This window comes from Apteryx mantelli, chromosome 9, assembly GCF_036417845.1.
Source record: "Apteryx mantelli isolate bAptMan1 chromosome 9, bAptMan1.hap1, whole genome shotgun sequence".
In the NCBI taxonomy this organism is placed as follows: Eukaryota; Metazoa; Chordata; class Aves; order Apterygiformes; family Apterygidae; genus Apteryx; species Apteryx mantelli.
The window spans coordinates 24863200-24877545 of NC_089986.1; positions in this window are offsets into that span (position 1 = coordinate 24863200).

Genomic DNA, 14346 nt, shown 5'->3' on the forward strand with positions numbered 1-14346 from the left:
TTTACTGGATCTCAAAAAGCAGCTGCCCAGGATGACTTCAAAACTTGCATCCTGCAAGAGCACAAAAGTGGTTTCCAGCACAGCTGCCGAGTTTCGATGTCTCTGCGTGTTCATGTGGAAACAGCCTGCGCTCCTGTTTGTTCTTCTCCCTGTTCAGCTGCCGGCAGGGCTGGCGCTTTTGCCTCGCCCAGTTAGCTTGCTCTGGTCTAGATCCAAAAGTTAGAGGGTGAGGAAATGGCCTTTTTCCTAGGGAATTTTGCCTCTGGCTATTTTTTTCATTTGTCTGCTGCATTTGACACATTTCTTACCTTGTTACGAAGTGTGTTTGAACCCAGCTTGCTTAGGAGAACTAGATTCATCTTCAGGCTCACCTTGGCTTGTCACTGAATTATTTGCCCGTCTCCTGCGCTGTGCTGCTTGGTTTGCACATGGACACGTGGGAGCATGCTCTCCATCCGCCCTTGCAACCCGGAGGTGCGCTGCCAGTACCGTAGTGCGGCTGCCAGCGCCGGGACAGTGCGTGAGGCGCAGGACCCGCAGCAAGGCTGATGGCTTTGGGGCACGGGTTTGCTTTTGGATGCTCCCTGAGAAGGCAGCCTCGTCTCGGGCTTTCTGGCACAGTTGTGTGCGCTAATTACTATGGTTTCTGGGTTCTTCCTGGAACTAAAATGTTATAATTAATCCTAGACTGCTTAAGCTGCACCTGTTACTGGCTTCTGAGAAGAATCAGGACAGATAACAGCATAATTTAAAGCAGTCTTGGCATGTTTTTTTGTGTGTGCTTGCTATTAATGGCTTGTTTGGGGGAGGGAAGAAAGGGAAGGTCTTTTCACAGCTGCAGATTGCCCGAATGCACTCAGCACATCACATCTCTGAATCCAAGGCCTATATTCTGCCTTCTTACTGTCCATTAGTATTGTGGTTATAAGCGAACGTGAAATCAAGAAGCAATATGGTGGGAAGAGTGCAGGGGCAAGAGACAAGAAGGGGTAAGAGAAGAAAAAATTAAGGAACACAGTTATCCAAAATGAACAGAATAACATGGGAAGAAAGGAGTTGGTGAGGGACATTGTTTTTAATCTAGTTTCTAATTTAAGCACAAGCTATAAAAATATATGTATTAGTGTATCTCTCATATGACTTGCTTGCAAGGCTATTAAGATTTTCCATGAATAAAACTGTGTTCTTCTCTCTGACCTGTCATATTCAATCTTTTAAAATAATTATGGTTTAGCAGCAGCTGTAAGAAGATATTTGAACTGGACTCCTGATTCCACCCTAGCATCCAGAATCAACATACCAATCGGTGATTAATAAAAGCTGTAAGAAATAAGCATCTTGCTGGAGGTGTCAGAGCAGCAGAATGAGATACCATGCCTTAGCAGTTTCAGTGCAGCTCATCAAGCCCAGATCTAGTATTGTAGCTTTGAGACTACTTTGATTAAGGGGGGAAAAAAAAAATCATACCTAACAAAGAGTTGGGAAATACTGATCAAGAGATCTGATGTCCTCCCCCTGCTGTACCACGTCTAGGTGGAACTTTGGCCGTGAACCAGAGCCGGGTGTGTCTTCTCCACCAAGTATGTGGTTTGTCTCATGCACTTCTAAGGGGTTAGACTAAAGGATGTCAGCTCAGTTAGAGAGTATTTTTGATCTGACGTAACAAAAATCATTTGATACCAGTTTTAAAACCAGCACCAATGAAAATTGGGAAAGTAATTTGACAAATGACAGGCTTCTGCCAAATACCTTTGAAAAGGTCACCCTCAGCCAGCCAGTTTGGAGAAATGCTGTGGAAAGAAACTGAGTTAAGTTAGTTCTTTATTAAAAGTCCCCTTAATATCATTACAATGTACATCAGATAGGAAAAACTGAAAGGAAAAAGGATGAGTTTGAAACCTTGGAAAATTGTAGTCAACTAGATGGAAAGGGTATAAACAGATGGAATGAATTGCAAAAGGGCACAAGGTGCAGAGGCTGATGCGCCCTGAGCGCGTATCCGTTTGGAAAGACCACTGAGCTCGGGAGCACTGCTCCCGGGTGGGGGGGGGGGGGGGACGCGGACCTGGTCCTTGCAGACCCAGAGTGAGAGGCAGCTTGTATTTGTTCTGTGCGTTAAGAAGGCAGGCTGCTGACTGAGATGTTTGGGATCCAGAATATTTATCTGTCAAAGAAATTGATTAAGCAACCATTACAGTAATGCAGAATGGTAATAAACTTGTTATACAGGCATTCGTTCTTAGTCACCTGATTTTAGTAGCCTTAGATCTAGTCCTCCTGTGTTTACATGATAGCATTTGCTGAGTGCAAAGCACTTTGCTGATATGCAGATCGCTTGTTTGCTGCTGAGTGAGTCAGTCAAGTGTATCGGCTGCAACAGCGTGATGTTCCCAGCAGTACGAAACACAGGTAGGGAAAGAATTAGGGTTCATTCTTCATGTGAAGACTGGGAGGAGCAGTGTTATGATAGCTGAGGCTCTGCCAGTCTGCAGGTAATGCCGCAGGGGCGCCCAGGATGCAGTCAAACTTGCACACACATTCAGACATATGTTATGTCAAGAGTTATCTGACAGGGGTGTGATTCATTCAGAGTTTGTCCAGAGGGCTTTTTTTGAAATGTTTTATTTCAGGCGAGATGTGTAGAACAGGACACCAGTTTGCCCTTTTAAACTACACTACAAAAGCACCTTGCAGGTGTATCCTAGCAGGGCATGGCAGAACAGGATTACACTATTACGAGATTCTGTGTGGTTACAGCGCTGGAAGGGGATGGGGCCCCAGAGGACTTATTACTGCCTGTAATGGGAAGCACAGAGCATCTTTTGTTGAGTCTCTCTACATTATTATTCTAATTTAGGGTTTACACAGTGCAGCAGCCCCGCTTCTTTACTAGATGCTAATTAGGGTCTTTTCATATTTTTTCATCCTCTTTTGAGGGAGGTTATCACCTGATCTTTAACAACTTGAAATAATCAGTTTTTTAATAGAGTTCATATGGCCAACCCACTGCAGAGCTGCATGTCTATTCCCTGAGCTGTCGTTGTGAGCGAAGGAGAGAAAACAACAGAAGAAAACCAAGGTCAGCTTTGCAAGATATGTTCATGGTAAGCAATACTTTAGCAGAGCATCATTCAATTTTTAGGTTTGTGTAGAATGACTAAGCGACAGAGAATAATATATTCTCTGAGAGAAAACCTGACATCCTATAACACTGCCTTGTTTTTCATATAAATGCATGTTTCTTTTTAGGTTCAGAAATATCTGCAAAAAATGGTGGTTTGAGATATGAATAGGTTATAAGAGATGGCAGCACACATAATGCTGTCTAAAAATTTCAAATGAAATTATTGAAAATAAACACTGCTTTAACAGCATGTATGGTAATGTTACACCAAATATATATGCCTCACTCAAGGTTTTTTTCTCAAAGGTATATTTTGCATTAAATTCAAGATTAAAAGCTTAAGTATGCAATTTTATGTTAAATTACTAGAGGAACACATGAATGTTAAATCATAGTAGAGTTTTAAGAGATGATTTGAATTCATTATATGAGCAAATAGGTATAGGATATTTTTGTTAGTTTACAGGAATTATTTGGCAAATGGAAAGATAGATTTTGCATTAGAAAGTGGAAAAGATTTCCTCTATTGTGGCTGGTCTAGGTACTGGATCCATTCATTGTTAAAGGTGCTGGAGGACAAAGGTAGCATTTTTAAGGTACCTGAGAGCTGATACTCGACCCCTTTTGGCCATTGTGAAGCTTCTCTCCCATCCGCACTACAATCGTTGGGCCCTAACTGGAAGCTGTACTCCTCAAAGGAATTTTTAAATGTAGTTTAATAACAAGGTAAGGGGGTGTTTGAAGCTTCAGCTTAAATGATCCTGTGTTTATACCAGTTGTATGGTGGTATTAGAAACGCTGTTAGATTCCCATGGAATAGTTAAAGGCAGTGTGTTCTCTTTTAATGGAATTACATCACTGCTTTGCTTTAACAGCTCAGTGTAGTTTAAGATACGGATCACTGCAGCTGAAGTAGGCTTGCCAAAGTCCTCCCTGCTCCCAGCTCTGTGCGTGAGTGCACGGTAAGGATCCAGATCTATGGGTAGACAGGTATGTAAACATTTCCCCGTGCCAAATGGGCTGTCATTGCTGCCTGGGCTTGGCCTTCTCTGGTCTCGTTATCTACCCGATAGTGAGTGTGCTCGCAGCTGCCTGGCCGCGTGCGGCACGCAGCACTCGCCCCAGCAGCGCTGCTGCGCGGGGCCAGCGTCGTCCTGTCTAGTGCGGTCGCCGATGTGTAGCAACAGGGTTATGGTGAGTGTCAGGCTGGGCGCCGTCGTTTCTTGCAGGTCTTGGGGAGGAGAGTGCAAGTGCATCGCTTTTGCTGTTGTCACCCTCCTCCCTGCATGGGGGGTTTATATACCTGGACTCTGGTGCCCTCAATACCCTGACTTAAAGATAAGCAGCTTGTCAGGTGAATATAATTCCTTCAAAAGCCTAGAAGCCACAGGTCTTTCTGAGAGTCTGTTTGGCCCTGGCAGTAAAGGTCTTTGAAATCTGGAAGTCAGAAGTTTGATCATTCTTTTGCCAAAAGAGGTCATTTGACAGTGTAAAGACCAACTAAGAATGCAGCGAGTTACTCATTCTTCGGAAAACAGCAGTGGCTAGCCAGAGCTTTCTCCAAAGGTGTTTGTGGATGGTTTGGCCTTTCTAACAGTTCGTCTTCTAAGGAGGAACTAAAAGCAGTGGGGAAGTAGCATTCAAAGACAGGCTCGTTCTGCCATGATTTTGCTTCGTGCCTCTCCTGATCGGTTCATATATAAAGGTAGCCCACATCAGTTACTGGGTTGTATTGTGATCTGATTTTGCCCTGATAGCCTCAATTTCTCTTTCTCTGTGCTTTATTTTCTTTAAACAATTATTGCTATGGTGTTGCAGTTATTGTACAAAGGTAGGAAGCCTACTAAGGGCTGCTGGCCTTGGGGTTGGGAGCTGTGATATTCGGTACCTCAAACCTGTTGCTTATCGTCCAAATGTGGGAGAATGGGTGAAAAAAGCTGCTGCTGTAAGCACAGAGGAAGGAGAGGGCTTGAAGGGGGTTGTTTTCTGGTATTTCTGCTTTCTGTATGTTGCCCAAACAGGAGTACTTTTCGTATTACTTGCAGTTTATCTCTGCCTCTGGCGACAGTCGTGTTGCAACTCAGTAATGAAGTCTAGGGAGATTAATTTCACTTTAAGACAGTCTTTCAAAAAGTTAGATCAGAGCTAGATCACCTTTTCAGAAAACAGCAAAATGCTAGTACGTAATATGCTTTGCTATGCCAGAAGACTCCGTGTGTGCTGCTGCTTATGAGCCCCTATCAAAACCACATTAAAACCCAGCATTAGTGTTTGCCATGCTTTCAACTCGGATGATCAGCTGAGTTTTTTTCTCTTTGAGCATCTTTGCCTATTAAGCGAGGTTCAGCGGGATCAGTGAGACCCTTGGTTCTAGGTAATGCTTACTGGTGGCAGTGTCAGGTTCTCGGTGCAGTTTGGGCCATAAGATTGATTTCATGGAAACTATTCATTTATGCAAAAGAGAACAGTCCAACCTCGTGCAACTAACAGATGTTAAAAGAAATAATCTATATTTGGAAAATGTTATAGAGAATACATGACTTTGGACAGAGCTGTTGAGTATGAAAGTGAAGATTTTAGGCAAACACTTCTCAGAGCGGAACGTGGTATTGTCTCCTGGGAGTTCCTCCGATAGCTGACCCTGGGTTGGTCTCTCCTACAGAAAACCCTTTGGGAAAGTACAAACTCCTGTGGAAAATCCCAGAAATTTCCATGGGCAGTTCTCCTCTACAACTAATGGATTTCAGCCTCACTGAGGTGATTTGAGAGCCCATCTTCATCCCCTTCATCAGGGGATGTTTCTGCCTTTCTGCGCTAGCTCCCTTCTGGTGAGTCCACTGCGAACTGCGTCGGGCGCTGTTGCGCAGTGCCACAGACACTCCACAGCAGGCAAAGGAGAAGGAATTACTGGTATACACAGGGCAAACAGTTCGTATGCGTGCCTGGAGCGATACCGAATTCCAAGGGGATTTCCTCTACCAGTCAGAAGAGGGCTGTGGCTTTGCAACACTGTGTTCTCACACCCCGGGGAAAAAAATATGTGAAAATACATAGACTCAACGTTGAAAAAAAAAAGGACAATTCATGATGGGAAGCCAGAGGTTCATATAAAACATCTTTGACATTACGAGAAGAACCCAACATGCTTCAGACTGAGATTTGTCATTTGTCCTTGAATGCATTCTCAGAATTCTAGTTTTGTGCAAAATGAACATAGGCTGTAAGGCCAACCAGAGACTTTTAGAAAAACATCTCTGAGTAAAGCTTCATTTGGTAAGTTTTCAAGGGTTTTAAAATCTATATTGGAAGATAGGGAAGGAGAAGGATTCCAGTCAGGGATTGGTAAGAAATGCTTCATTAATATTAAGCTTTGGGTACAAAAGAACTGAGGAAACTATTTCTCCCACTATCACAGAGGGAAGCAATACCAGTTAAGCCAAGACTGCAGCAGAACACTTACTGGAAATGTTTACACGTTACTTAATACCTTGAATGCATTATTCAACTTGTGTAATGTCAGCTGGGGTGGAGCAGGGAGGAATGGCTTTGCACAATTTGCTTCCTCCCCATGGAATGTTTTCCTGAACATATCTGCCATTTGGGGCAATCAGATACATTCCAGGAATAAATAAATAAAAAAAAAAGATGCATTTTTATGAAGTGCTGGAATATTTTCTCTTGCAAAGGGACATAACCTTAGCTTGAAAGGCAGCACTTCTCTGAGCCAGTCTGCCTCCAGTATAGAGCAGAGTTTTAACAAAAGACCTCTATGAACCCACTCCAAGCAGGAGAGCTGCGCAGTAAATGGTGGAGCTACTTAAATGGATGTGGTTTTCTTATTGGAAATGAAACCCCACTTTCCCTCTCAGAGCCTTACGCAGCAAGCTTTCTCTCCTGAGCAAACCACTTAAGCATGTGCTTCAGCCTTCCTGATGTGAGCGCCTAAAGGGCTTCCTGAGCTGGAGCCAAATGGGTTGTGTGTTGGGAAAAAGATGAAACAGTTTGTCGGCTCACGTTAGCAATGTCACAGCAATACAGAGAAGGGGATGCGAAGGAGAAATAGACTGAGAAGCGTGAAGTTAAGCTGGCATCTCTCTGCTTGTCTCTGTGTTTATTTAGCATCCAAACAGTCATTTCATGATTCACCTGCTGCATAATGTTTCACGGACAAAGCTAGGATAAATAGAGAATTGGCATCATTTGCATAGTTGTTTAATCTAAACAGGTATGATTCGTATAAATGAGGTTTTCAGACTTGTGATAGATTGCCAGACAGAGTGGGTGAAAGAGACAGATACTTTGATTTGATTAATCAATACCTGGGAGTATTGTTGTAAAAACAGATTTAACACAAGGCATGGAATTTTTGAAGTAGTAAGGCTGGTGTGATTCATTAGTTCAAAAAAAGTAATAATACATGTTTCCCCTTAAGCTGCAAAAAGATCTTTTCCTAATGGCATCTAGTCAGATTTAGTAATGTTGGCTGTTTAGCTACATATGTAGCTCAAAGAGACTGTTCAAAATATAATTCTTAGAAATAGCATAGGTCTTCCTGGTTCAGGATGACTAGATCGTCTAGCCACAGAAGTCAGTGTGGAGGAGTGTTTTGAAATGTGTACTGGCATTTGAGGAGTATTCCCAGAACCTCTGCTGTGTTGTTTGTGCAGGGACCGTTAATAACACGTTGTGGACGCTGTTCTGAAACGTATTAGAATGATGTTTTTTCTGAGGGTAGGATTCATAGCTGCTGATTGTGAGAAGTTAAATTAACAAAACCATGAAGCGAAAGGGTATGAGTTTGTTCCAGCAGAGCACTGAATGTTCGTGGGTCTGAATTCGGTGGGTCTTGGTGACTGTTTGCCCTGACCTTAGTGTGGAAGAACAGTTTTATAGCTGAAGAAACACTGATATGAATAGGTACTCATAAATTAGTATTAGAGAGTTTTCTAGACACTTGAAACATCCTTAATAAGAAATCTATAAATGCCTTTTGAATGCCTAACTGCTAGTTATACGTATTTCTGATAGTCCTTTTACAAATAGAAAGTCATCAGTAGCATTAAAATTGTGACACATTCACAAAAGCAAAGAAGTTCAAATCTGAGATTTTAAATGGAAGTTCAAAAGAGCAGTCCATTTGTAGCTAAGAATTGGTATTTTTAGAGAAAAAATGTTGCATGTAATATTTGTTATTTTTCTTGTGCTTATTGATGTTACAGTTTCACAAACTTTTGGTTTGCCCTGATATATAGGTATAGATAGATAGAGATGCACTAGCTTTCTAGTAGCGTGTCATGATCAATGAGATTAAAGGAATCATGTTTTGCCATGGGCTAGAGGAATGTTAATGTGGTACCTGTGTTTTATGGTAACAGTAATATGTTGAAGTTGCTTTTATCTCTTTCTTGGGTTTGCACATGACATAAAACTTCTGAGAGATAAAAAAAGATTTGTTTTTGAGAAAGTCTTTGGTAATTCATAAATGATGCATGACCGAATTCAGAAGTGAGGTTCACTGTGAACTGCAGGTCAGTAAGTGCCTTTGCTTCTAAGGGAAACTACATTTGTGTAATTTAAGGGCTAGACTGCACTTTCTCTCTTACAGCACTTCTGCACAAAATGAAGCTTTGCTAACTCTGACTTACAACCCTGACATAAGTGACTGGACAGTGAGCTTCTGAAAGCAGACTTGATGAAACATCAGTTGAAATTTTTATGCAAGCCAAATTCAGAAATAAGCCTATTGTAGCGTATTTCATGTCTGATTTCCATAGTCACTAAAACAGTGTGATACACTCAATAGTATTAGTGATCATGACTCCATTCATTTCTACAGTTGTTGTATCCTTTCTGTGATCAGAATGGCCCTAACAAGAAGACCATCTAGGACATAAGTGTCTAAAGAAGATTGGAGAAGTATGGGTTTCTTTAAACCATTTAAGTTGTGTTCTAGTTCCTTTAATTAATCTCTTGCCTAGTCTTTGCCTCTGGCTGAGAATAGTAATATACCATTAACCTGAGGGATTCAAAACAGGCTGTGTGCTGTGCTTGGGAGGGTGTCAGAAACTCCTCCTGCAAGAATAAGAAACTGTTCTATTACCTTTTCAATTGCTGGGCAATCTAATCCCAGTGAGCAAAACATAACTACTAAAGTAATTCTGAAGCCTGATGTTTGATTTTCCTAATCAGCATGTTGCAAAGATGATGAGCTTGACACTGGTAATATAACTGTATGAAGGCAGGTATGGCAGCTGTTACTTTGAGCACTGTCTAATACATTAAAACCTGCTGGACATTGGAGTCTATTTTTAGTAAAAGAATAAATAAGCTGGTTGTGCCCTACTTTCTGTCAAAATGTGTCATGGGATCCTTATATTTGATTAGAAAAATCAGCAGAAATAACACAAGAGTACTCAGTGTCTTATCTAAAAGTGGCAATTCTAACAATCCCGTTCTGCTGCTTATTGCAAAGAAATGTTAATCTTGAGTATGAGGTCAGACCCATAAAGTAGGCAGGTGCGATAATAGCTGGTGGGAAACTTGTGTCAGTGATGTGTGAGGTTATATGTAGACAAAAGCCCTGACTCTGTTAGGCACTAGCTATTCAAGATGCTTTTAATGCAAGATGTTATTTTGTATGGATGAATGGAACTATTTTTGCAAAATCTGTGTTAGGAAGCTGGAAAAAAAAATAGGTAGAGATATATTTATATATAAATAGAGAAGGTAGCAGCAAAGTCAGACTGCCACTTCAGGATGCTGTTACCTGTATAAAGATCTTACTCTTCCTGATTTGTGAGCAATTTTTTTAATCTCACTGAAATTCAGGCAGGAAATCGTTCCTGGGCTCCCACATTGTGGGCTAGTTTCCATGACTTGCACCTCTGACAAAGTGTTAGAACAGTGCAGGGCTAACGTATTAACAGTGATCTTCAAGAGCTGAATTTGCTGGCAGGTGGGCAGGATGGGATTAAGCATAAAAGCTCCTCAGAGTTTGAAAGAAGCACGCAGAAGAGTTAACTTTAGCCAAGAAATGATACTTGTCCCTGGCTACAGACTCCAAAAGGAACCAGCTGCGGAGCATTTTGGCTTGTTCTACAGTCTGCATATTCCAAAGTGCTTCACCTTGTAACTCCTGCACCTGCTGGAAGGAGATCTTGTTCTCAGCTTACTTTTATTAATTGTTCTAAATATTTAGTTACAGTGGTAGCCATGGGTGTAATCTATGTGCTGGGATGTTTTCTCCCGCTTAGTATGAGTACTTATTTTTTTAAATCTAACATATGATCTGGTTTCTGACAAAGGTGTCTGGTCTTCTGTGGTCTTCTGATCTTGATCCTCGGCTGATATATTGAGATGAGAGGTGCAACCAAAATGGCAATATTGAAAGACATTGTCAATAATCCATGTGTATGGGACCCATGTGAACTTGCTCTTTGTTGGTGGAATCTATGTCCTCTTCAAGACACCATCTCCTGATACTGCAGAATCGGTAGCAATATTTTAAGAAGTTACTGCCCTTCCTTTTCATTGTCCCTCCTGTCTTTTCCCACTAGTATTAGCTTACCAGTTTTCTGCTCTGGGTTCCCATGTTTGATGCTGAGGCACAGCAGTGCTTTTGAGTGCTCCGTACAGGGGGACTTGTCGGCAAGTTCATTAGTATCCGGTTATCTCCACTGACTGATGTAATGTGGACATCCATGTATCTCATGAACAAGCTGTCCTGTAAAGTGTGGCCACGTCCAGAAACCTCTGTTTCCCATGAGCAAATGCAAAAAATAAGCAGCCGTATGGATATGCACATGTAGAGGATCAGTGACAAGTAAGCACTTTTGCCAGTTTCCCTAGAGATAAATTATATCAAATGACTGCTGCCTTAATGCAATAGAACTGGCATAAATCAGTCAAAAATGCCACCAGTTAAAAAGTGTCTCAGAGCTCCTGGCTATGGAGTTTCAGTGATTTGGGAGGAGTGCTCTGACGTGTCTTCCGGATGTGGATTTCAGGACAGGCATAAGAGGGTTCAGCTCCCAGCTCGTACTGGCAGCCTCGGCACAGCGGGCCTCTCCTTTCCCGTTCCCGTGCTCTGTGTTGCGGATTTGGGAGCCAGAGGAGCAGCTGGGCTCTGCCAGCTCCAGCCGGGGAGCTTTGGTGGGTGAAGCCTCTCCCTGTCTCGGAGCCGCTTTGCAGGCCGCCTCCTGCTTTTCCACTGAATTTTACACTCGTGAAATAAGTCAGTATAGCAAAGCACTGTTAAGAGCCACTTATTCTTGCGGCGGGCAGGCCGTAGCTTTGTTAGCGAAATCCAGCATCCATTTTGTCCGACATCTGCATTTGCAGTCTGGTACTGAATGTCGCTCAGTCCATTATTTGCCATCGCCTCCCCCTTGACCGGAGTCAGTGAGAGACACACAGCGAAGCTTATTACAGCCGCGTGCGCTGGCGCAAGGGGGGAGAAGAGACCACACGGCTGCACAGGCACCTTCCGAGCGCAGGTGACGCCGCTGGACTGAGCCGGCCTGGCCTGCTGAGGTCCCCACCACGGTCCCTGCCGCGGCCGGGAGCACTTCAGCTCTCCACCTGCCGCGTCTCCGCCGTGCCGTTTGTAAGCTCTTGCTGTGCTGCACTGTGGTGCAGTACTTTCTGTAGATGGTATCGTGCATTAGGTCATTAGTACACGTTCTCCTCGCATACAGCATTCCTTAGGAATCTCTTAGTGTTTCCTTCCTGGATTATTAAATATAGATTTTGGCAGTCAGGCCTGATTCTTCTGATCTAATTTTTCTAAACACAGTGCCTGAAACTGTCACACCAAAATGCTTTGCTTACTATTAACAGGTTTTAAATTTCAGTGACTAACATATTCTTTTCCACAAACAGTAACAACTTATCACCTTAGGCAACAAGAGAGTTTTTTCTAGTATAGATGAAGGAGGGACTTAAAATGGGGAATGGAAGTTTTGTTAATTCCAGAAAAGCTATTTTTGAAGGCTGGAATCCAAACTGGCTTTCCTCTAGTTACCAGTTAGGAGACTGTCATGTTATTTTTCGTATACAAGGTGTTGTAAAGCCCTTTATTCGGATGACAGTAGGCAGCAGGCGGACAAAGGAACGCCTGTGCAGTACAGAGTGGCCATTATACTCTCTACTATCGCTCACACAGTTTTGAATAGAACTGCTTTTTTTCAATAAAAGAAATATTCTCCGAGATTCTGGTGTTCCTCGGAATTTGCCAGAAAAGAGTTCCTGTGCATCAACTACCCAAAGCTGACTGTATTTTGTAGGTGTTGCTATTGTATCATGTTATAAGACACTATCAAGTTGCCGTCAGCATTAAAGTTTTGTAATAAATGCTTTTTAAGCATCTTCCTCACCCAGTATTCAGCTGCCTTTTGGATCATGGTCCTTTAGACTCACTGCGTTGCACTTTTTCCAACCATTTTTTTCTACTTTAGGCCAAACATCCTTCACACTGTGTCTCCGTTTGCATTTTCTTTCTCACTTTGTCAGGGTCTGCTTCTCCAGTTTTATGCCGTCTGCAGATGTTCAGGCAGCTTGTGCGTTACTTCCTTTATTCCGGTCGTGGCGGTTACACAAGGCGAAAATAATGGAAAGCCAGAATGCTGAAGCGGACACATTTTCCTAGTGACCAAGAATGTGCCCTAGGTGTACAGCTGTTTCACATGCAAAGACATGACTCAGATACAGACTTTTTAGACAAAAACCTTTTGTTATACTGAGAACATATGTAACAATAGCCTGGGGGGGAGAATAATAGAATATTTGTTGTTTTGTGGAGGGATGTGGGAAGAGAATCTGAAGATAAGGAAGTTGAAAATTAAAATTTTATTTAAAACCTCTGTTTTTTCACTGCTATGCAGCGTATAGAAAAGTGTATTTAAGATGCTTCAGACAAATTCCTTATCCATATTGCATGTGCTGCCCATAACAACTTCATGATGCAAACACAAGTATCCTAGAAAGCTGATCAACTGTAATCTGAAATATGGGGATAACTACTGATTGAGCTCTCATCGCTCCCATTACTAAATGCTGATGTTACATTTGGAGGCATTAAAGCACAAAATGAAAAGAAATTTGAAGTTGGAGATTACAACCCTGCAGAGAAAAAAAATATCTGCGGTCAGATTTCATTGAAGTCCATTCATAGATATAGCGGAAATTGTCTGTACAAGATAATTTTTCGATGCTTGAGGCCTTATGCATGACAGGTACTTCAAGGTGTCATTATTTGGTTCCAAAGATGGCAGCACAGTAAACATGTGCGAGTTTCTGGCTTGTTGCCCTCCGCTTGGTCTAGTAAATCAGTCGCATTGTAGTTGACTTGCACTTTACAGAGCCTGCACTGGATCCTGTAGGACAGCAACCTAAGGCTGCAAAATCCAGAGTAAACACACTTTTCTAATTAAAAAAAAAAAAAGCCTTTCCAAGAATAGTCAAAGGCACAAAACCCTTTCTAATCAATGCAGGCAACTAACAAGCCAAGGGTTGGATATCTACGCCAAGACTATCTGGAATATTTACTGTCAAAAACCACAAGTATTAGAATGGTTTGAAAAGTTACATATCTGGGTCTTTTTACGCTCTTGGATTTCATTAACAGCTCATTTTCCAGAAATGTATTTTAGTAGCAATATAAACTTTAAACAAAAAAAAGGACGTAACTGCCTCACTTAATGGGATGAACTAAACTTCACTGTACAGGTCGTGACCCAGAGAGATGATGCGCTCTCTGTACGATCTGTACTTTTGCCTGATAAACCGATTATTTTCATTTGAAATCTAGTGGCAAACGTTCCCATTTCCTTCCGGGAAGCAGGAAGCGAAGCGCAGGTGGCACGTGGTGTTCCCGGCGTGCGGAGACGTTGGGACGCGATGGCACCGCGCAGGCCGGCGGAGCTGGTCGCTGGCACGCGGGGGGAGCGTGCGTCGAGGCCCGCCGCAGAGCGGCTGCGGCGCGCCCGAGGGCGCGGGCAGGGGGTTCCCTCCTCACCTTCCCGGTAAAAACTTGCTCCGTGGAATAAGCGGGGCGAGCACTGTCCTTCCCCAAAATTTCCAGGCAAACATGTTGCGGTTGGTCCGTGCGCTGGAAACATTGCTTCGATGTTGTCTGTCTGAACCAGCAAACAACCAACCCCCCCCTTAGGTGTTTTCTAATCCCGATGTAATGACTTTGTTAGTGCCTTGAGAATTGTGCAGGG